The following is an 8,141-nucleotide window of genomic DNA, read 5'->3' on the forward strand; positions in this document are numbered from 1 at the left end:
TCTTTCCAAACCTTCTTTTGTGTGCCTTGCTGAGGCCTAATGAAAAGCTCTATTGTGCAGCCTTTTACTAACTCTCTTTTCACAAATCTGGCTGAGAGAGGAATGTGAATAAAAGGCACAAGCAATTAAGGCGGAAACCTCATCCTTTTTTCATGATGTATTTAGAAAAATGGGAGGAAAAAGTGTGCATTGATCAGAGGGTTGCACTTTATAACACACACACACATACACACACACACACACACACCTGACAATCTTGATATGAGCACCAACTCTTCAACAAATTTAAAATGTTATTATAAAACATTATTTTAAAAGGAACTTAACAAACTTAATTCTGTTTTAACAAACTAAACTCTAAAGCTTTAAGGCAAGTAGCTTATCTTTTGAATCTATGATTCAAGTAATCACTTTAATAATGTCTTGTGGGCACATTCATAATAAAGAAAACATTTAATGCACTTTAAACACACACACGCACGCACACACACACATATATATTTTAGAGAGAGAGAGATGGACACATCGATGAGAGGGAAACATCAATTAGCTGCCTCCTGCACACCTCTACTGGGATCAAGTCAGGAACTCTGGCAAGTGCCCTGACCAGAAATCGAACTGGTGACCTCTTGGCTCCTAGGTCAACACTCAGCCGGGCCTAATGTACTTTTTAAGTTACATAAAATATTGGTACCTTTATTATTCCACAGACAAATGTTTATAAAAATAAAAAGAAAACAGAAAATAGATAGTTTCTTCCCAAAGGTTTCTATTTGTGAGAACATATAAAAAAGTAAATCTTAGTAATTAAAAATTAACCTTAAAGTTTTAATATATATAATCTATAAAAATATAGACACACACATGTACATATATATATACACATAAGGAGGACTGTAATGTATATTTTTGATACAAAACTTTTTTCCACTTTGCAAAGAGGTGCAACAGACATTTTGCATAGAGCCCAAATGTATGCAAACAAATACGTACATTATTATTATTTGAATGTGAACATAGCAAATAATTTAAAATAACTAGAAAACAATTTTCTAATATATAAGACATGTATTGAAAATCCAATTTGTGAAAAACTTATTGAATATCAAATGTATGAAAAGTATACCTGACAATAACTCAGTTAATATATTCATTCAAAAATATTTATTTAGTACTTGCTCTGTTGTTGAGCACTGCTCTTGACACTAGAAATAGAGCTCTAAAGAATACTAATATGCACAGGTGTATTAACTGGGAATTTAATAAAGCCTACTCTTTGGGACTCTGAGAATTTAATGAGGCTTATGCTATCGGATTCTGGGGAGGTCCCATAGCAGTGTATGCATAGGGTCATATGTTTTTATATTCGTCAGCTTCCATAAGTTTCTACTTTGTTAGAATTTCTTTTAATAAGTGAACATAAAATTTTCACTTATGTATGGGTGTAGATATTTTTATTCTTAAAGAGGCCCCCCAAAGTATATGTTTCAGGCTTCAAAATACCAATATTTGAATCTACCTCTGCTGATCTGGCTTTCCCAAATGTAAGAGCTTAATGGGAGCAATGATAATTCAAAATAAAAAGATAAATATAGAAATCAGTATAAAATATTATGACTGTTAAGATAAGGAAGTATATAACACTATAGAATACATTGTGGGTGCTCCATACCCAGTCTAAGAGGTCAAAGACAGCCTCTAGGAAGAAGTGATATTTAATCTAAAACTTGAATGAAATAAAAGCTAGCCAGGCAAAGAAGGGAAGGAAGAGCATTTCAGCAAGGGAAACAATTTTCATGAAGACAGAGTCAAATGGAAGGGTTTTATCATAGCCTAGTCATTAAATTGTTGAAGTTCAGGGGAAGTAGAGATAAATGGAGCTGAATAGGGAATCAGGGGCCGGATTTTGTACAGCTTTATAAACAATTTTAAAGAATCTAAACTTTACCCCATAGGATAAAAACATTAAAAAAACAAAACAAAAATTATGGGCATGGAAAAAAGACAAGTTGCGTAAATCCTTTGGGCTAGTGGTTTGGATGTTACAATCAATAATAAAAAAGATGTAGAACTCTGTATAAATAATACATAGTAATGGTATGGATCAGGGTGATGATGTTGGGATGGAGAGTGGAGAAATTCAAGTGGTATTTAAGAGGCAGAACTGACTAAACCTAATGATTTTTTTACAATGAGAGAAAGAGAAAACTCAAGGGTAACTGCTAGGGTTTTGACTTTAATAACTGATTGTACAGTGGTACTATTTGTTGTTGGGTTTTCAAACATGGATGAGAAGCAAGATTGCCAGTCTGGACCTGGTTAAGAGGAAAGGCAAAGGGGTGGGGGGGATAAAGAGTTCCGATTTGAACATCTTAAATTTAACATTACTGTTAGATATCCAAATAGAGGTGTTCATTGAGGTACTTGATAAATAAGCCAGGATTTTAGGGCAGAAATCCACACAGGAGACAAATCTGAGAGTGGTCAACACAAATCTGGAATGTAAATCTATAATCAACCCTTCATGAGATCATATTGAAGTTAGTAATAAAAAAAGGAAGTCAAGGATATTGGATTGTGGGATACACTAACATTTAGGGTCAAGGAGATAGGTAACGACAGAAAAACTGAGGAGAAATGTGAATTAGGTGTTCCAGAAGCCAAGTCAAGAAAGATTTTCCGAAAGAGTGACCTATTTTTTTAAATGCTGAGTTTAGTAATGTGGGAATCATTGGTAACTTCAACAGGGACAATGTCAGTGGAGTAGACAGTGAGAAAACATAATTGGAGTGAGAGTGATCAATACCGGATGGTTGAAATGAAGAAGCTGGGGGCATAAAGTGTAGAGCCTTATTTACTGAAAGAAAGCCACTGAAGAGCAACATTGGCATCACCAAGAGTTTCTTAGAAATGTAGAATTTCAGACTTTACCCCAAATCCACAGTGGCAGGCAGCCTCTAAGATTGAGTCCCAATGCCTCCCAATGCCCCTTTGTGTAAATCCCTCCTCTTAAATAGAACACAAAAGTGACGAAGTACTATTTTTGAGAATAAATTACACAAAGTGTCTGGCTCTGTTTTGCTTTCTCTTTCCCATTTCTACCCTCTGTGTCTTGGAGCAAGCGGCTATGTTGTGAGCTGCTCTTTGGAGAGACTCATGTAGCAAAGCACTGATCTCTTCGACCAACAGCAAGCAAAGACAGGAGGGCTGCCAGCAGCCAACGGAGGGAGCTTGGAAGTGGATTCCTCCCCAAGTCAGCCTGAAGATGACTACAGTTCCGACCAAGTCCTTGACTGCAGCTATGGGCAAGATCCTGAGCCAGAGGTACCTACCACGGCTATGTTCAAATAAATGTTTGTTGTTTTAAGCCACTAAGTTGTTTGCTTTTTAAATATTTTTATTGATTTCAGTGAGGAATGGAGAGGGAGAGAATCATCAGTGATGAGAAAGAATCATTGATCGGCTGCCTCCTGCATGCCCCACACTGGGGATCAAGCCCACAACCCAGGCATGTGCCCTGACTGGGAATTGAACCGTGACCTCCTGGTTTATAGGTAGACACTCAACCACTGAGCCATGCCAGTTGTGCAGCCACTAAGTTTTGAGATAAGTTGTTAAGGTAGCAAGGATATATGCTCTGAGTTAGAATTAAAATTTTAATAAGAACCGCACATGATATGTTTTCATTTGAGAAGGGCAGAAGTTAACAATTGCAATGAGGTGTTCTGCGGTAGTTTATGAAAAATGTATGATAAATAAAACTTTATTTAGAAGGCATATACTTGTAAAAATTATAGCATGGTTCTATGCCAAAGAGAAAGAACCAGCAAATAAGGAGAAAACAATGATAAGGGGGGTTGATTGATGTTACATAATAGGAATTTACTTACATTTGATATTTTTAATATTTAATCTAGAAAACATAAAATTTATCAAGTAAAGGGAATTTTAGATGTTTAAATGCTGAATTTGTATTTACACAAACCTTAAATAAACATTATAAGACAGCTATTAGTTTTGACAATTTAAGTACTTAAAATATAATTCATTTATAATTTTCATTTAATGAATATAATCTTAAAATTAACTACAGCAGAAGTATAGAGGCTTTGGTGCTCTTCACAGTGATAATTCATTTTATTTAATTTACTTTCCCTGTTATGAATTAATCAATTAATAAGCACTTATAACATCTACCATGTGACCAGACATTTGCTTGGCAGTGTGGGAGACAACAAACAACAAAACACAACACAATAAAACTTTGTCTCTAAAACACAGCTATCTTTACTAATTAAGTGTTTATTTGAGCAGTAGGGACAATCAGTGAGCATATAGGAGTTAAGGGAAAACTTTTCTCTTTACAGAATAAAGGTATAAATAATGTTGAGCTTGGCCTTCAAAAATGTGCAGTTGGAAGGGAGGAGAGATGTTTTAGGTAAGGTGAAATGTGTCAAAGTTTGACTAGGACATGCTGAAGGAATAGAGAGAAAGACAGATTACGTGATAGGTGATAGAATAGAGAGAAAAGAGATTGAAGGCAGGGAGTTGGGAAATTTTACGTACTTCAGACTTGAGTGTTTTTGGATATGAAACAGCAATGGATGTAAAATAAAGTTTTAACAAGTATCATTAAAGAAGTTAGGTAGTAGGAGGTCTTAAACATGATCCTGGAACCCAGGGATAAAGACTTACTCATCAATTTGGATTGATAGCAAACATCTGCATAGTTGTTTTGAGCACTTGCAAATTACTAGCATCTAATTGTGAATAACAAATTAAGTATTATACATTAGTACATTTGAGACTCATTTTGGTTAAAATCTGAACTATTCTATAACATTAAAAAATGCATAGATTAGAATCTTATCTTTCTTCGTTTCCTAAGTTCATTAATGTATACGTAATAAAATTAATATAATTATCATTAATATTGACCCTTGAACAACACAGGTTTAAACTGCACAGATCCACTTGTCTGTGGATTTTTCCAGTAAATACCTGTTTGGAAATCAGTAGATGCAAAGGGCTGATTGTATACATTGATCTATGCCATTTTATATAGCAGACTTGAATGTCTGTGGATTTTGGTATCCACGAGGCATCCTGAAACAAATCCTTCATGGATACCAAGGTAAATTAAGTTTTTGGGGAGTCAAAAGTTATATAAGAATTTTCAACTGCCTGGGGTCAGGGGCCCTAATCCCTGCCCTGTTCACAGGTGAACTGTGTGGGTGTGTATATTTATGCACATGGCATATTGTATACATGTATGTATAAATGTTTGTATGTATGTATATGAAATATTTATATGAGCTACATAATTATACTTATATGTTATGGGCTAAATTTTGTCCCTCTCAAATTTGATATCTTGAAGTCCTAACCCTCAGCACCTCAGAATGTTACTATATTTGGAAATAAGGTCTTTCAAAGATAAGTGAGGTAAAACGAGGTCCTCTGTGTGGTCTCTGATTCAAATAGACTGCTTTCTTTATAAGAAGAGAGATTAGAACACAAATAACACAGACAGAAGGACAATCATGTGAAGACAGAGGGAAAGACCACCATCTATAAGGCAAGGAAAGAGGCCTCTGAATGAAATCTTTAGCCTCCAAAACTGTGAGAAAACAAATTATGTGGTTTAATGCATCCAGTTTGTGATATTTTGTTATGGAAGCCCTAGAAAACCAATACAAAATGTTTGCTAGTCTGACCGGTGTGCCCTAGTTGTTGAGAGTCCACACATAAACCAAGAGGTCCCTAATTCAATTCCGGTCAGGGCACAAGTCCGGGTTAGAGGCTCAATCTCCAATAGGAAGGTGTTAAGGAGACAGCCAATCTATGTTTCGCTTTCATCAATGTTTCCATCTCTCTATTCCTCTCCCTTCCTCCTATCTAAAAATCAATAAAAACTTTAAAAAAATGTTTGCCACATACAGCCACATAAAAATGTTTTTGAGTTTAAGTGAATTAGAGAAAATAAAAGACTGGCAGTGGGAATTAAAAAGACTATTCTAGCTATTGTATATCTATTATCATATATAGTTTCCAAGATAGAAATGTGTAATCATAAACAGGATATCTAATTTCCAAAAGTTTGTGTTTAAGGCATCACGCATGGTAAACATCTCCATTCTACATAGAAACATACATAACTTGAAGCATGTTTATCTTAAATCCATTTTTTTAGTCCTAAAATATTGACTTTAATTGAAATTTGTCCCAGGTTACTAAGTAAACACAAATACAGGAACTATGAAAATGGCCAATATATCTAAAATTTTAATTAAATTCAAAATATAGTACATGCATGTGTCAGTGTTCTAAACTAGACTGTAAGAATCTATAAAACTTTAAAAACAAGGTCAAGGGTAGTTCTTAATGTCAAAAGAAAAATTCAGAAACTGTTGAGGAAAAATATTTTACTGAAATAAATAATGTCATCTATTTGTGGTATCCCTCAATTAACCGTACTAAAAACTATTACAACAGGTTTATTTTGTAAATAACGCATGAGGGACTTATTTTGTAAAACATAGATAATGGAAAATTCTGACTTTTAAAGTTCAACCATGTGTAAGTTATTGAAATTGACTTTCAACTAGTTAAAAGTAATTTCTTTTTCTCTTTCCTAGTTTTAACCATTTGAACAGTTTTTCCCTAAGCCTTTCCAAAATTAATTTGCTTCTTATTTCAAAGCTAAGTATGGAAAATTCTAGCTCAAAACTAAAATTTTTCAAAGAGTTGAAAAATACACTGAGGCATATTAGTCAATTGTTTTCAGAATATTAGGTAGCTTACAATAAATATAGATACAAATGATATAACTAGTATTAAATAACTCAACCCCTCAGGAATCATGTTAAGTACATTAGCATTTAATTAATGAACATTTAGATAATAATTATCTCTAACAACACTCTGAAAGGTTCATTTCTATGCTATATAGCACACAGTAAGAAAAACATTTTCTAACAAGCTTATTTAGGCTAAGGAAGATTGTCAAAAGAAGGTATGTTTTTACCAGGTGTCAAAGGCACACACACACATACCCTTTCATCCACTGAATTAATATTAAGGTTCTGGACAGTTTCTGGCATTATTTTCATTGAAATAAGGCGACTCCTTCCCTTATTAGCCTTCCATGTTTGTGTGTTTGGTTGGTTTACTTTTGTATTACTTCCTTGACAAATACCAGATTAACTTCTCTAGGTGCTAGAAAATATAGAAATTAAACCTATACACTTGCACACACAAAATCCCTGCCCTAGACCAATTCCGAAGCAAGTGAGGGGGATAAACATGAAAACAAATCAAATGATACAAAGAACAGAGAAGAGTGAGGAAGATATTCTAGACACCTCAAGAAAAGAAGTACTTAGCTTGCAAAAGAGTGTCAAGAAAGATTATTGGTTGAAGTGTCTCTTAAAAATGGTTATTTTCAATACCAAATTATCTTCGATGACCATTTTAGTATCTACTTTCCATGTCTTCTAAGTGTAGAGAATCACAAAGTGAGCCTCCACTATTTAATGAAACTAGGATTTCTCTTTATTTTAGAAAGAGAGAAAGAGAGACAGAGAGAGAGGGACAGAGAGAGAGAGAGAGAGAGAGAGAGAGAGAGAGAGAGAGAGAGAGAAAGTGAGGGAGAGGAGGAAAAGAAGGGGAAGAAAAGGGATGGGAGAGATAGAGAGATATCTGTAGTTCCATTTATTTATGCATTCATTGGTCGCTTCTTGTATGTACTCTGATCAAACCCACAACCTTGGTGTATCGGGATGATGCTTTAACCAACTGAGCTACCCAGCTAGGGCCAGGATTGCCCTTTTTAATCTTTTTCTTTTTTTCAGATTGGTACTGAAAAGACTCTGTTTTTACCACTCTTACTTTCAGATGCTGGGAGCTCTGTAGGAGCCTAAGATAAAATAAAGTTAAAAAGGATGCCATGGATGGAAATGGGAAGTCACCGAGCGATTTTAAGCAGGAAAGTGACATAGCCTGGTTTCTGTTTTAGATAGATCAATTCTGTGGCAAAGAATAGAATCGATTGAAAGAGGGAGAGACTGGAGACAAATAGAGGTGTGGCAACTACTACAGTAAATCTAGTGAGAAATGATAATGGCCTAAACTTATCATAA

The 8,141-nt window shown here is 34.7% G+C and overlaps 1 protein-coding gene across 1 annotated transcript in view; it reads right to left on the reverse strand.

Moving 5' to 3' along the window:
* LOC102766147 (transcription factor SOX-5) overlaps positions 1-8,141 on the reverse strand; it is a gene marked incomplete at its 3' end in the record, with an annotated part of 290,659 nt that overhangs the window by 181 nt on the left and 282,337 nt on the right. The gene's annotated exons all lie outside the window — the stretch shown is intronic.

The sequence above is a fragment of the Myotis davidii genome, unplaced genomic scaffold, assembly GCF_000327345.1.
Source record: "Myotis davidii unplaced genomic scaffold, ASM32734v1 scaffold835, whole genome shotgun sequence".
Classification (NCBI taxonomy): domain Eukaryota; kingdom Metazoa; phylum Chordata; class Mammalia; order Chiroptera; family Vespertilionidae; genus Myotis; species Myotis davidii.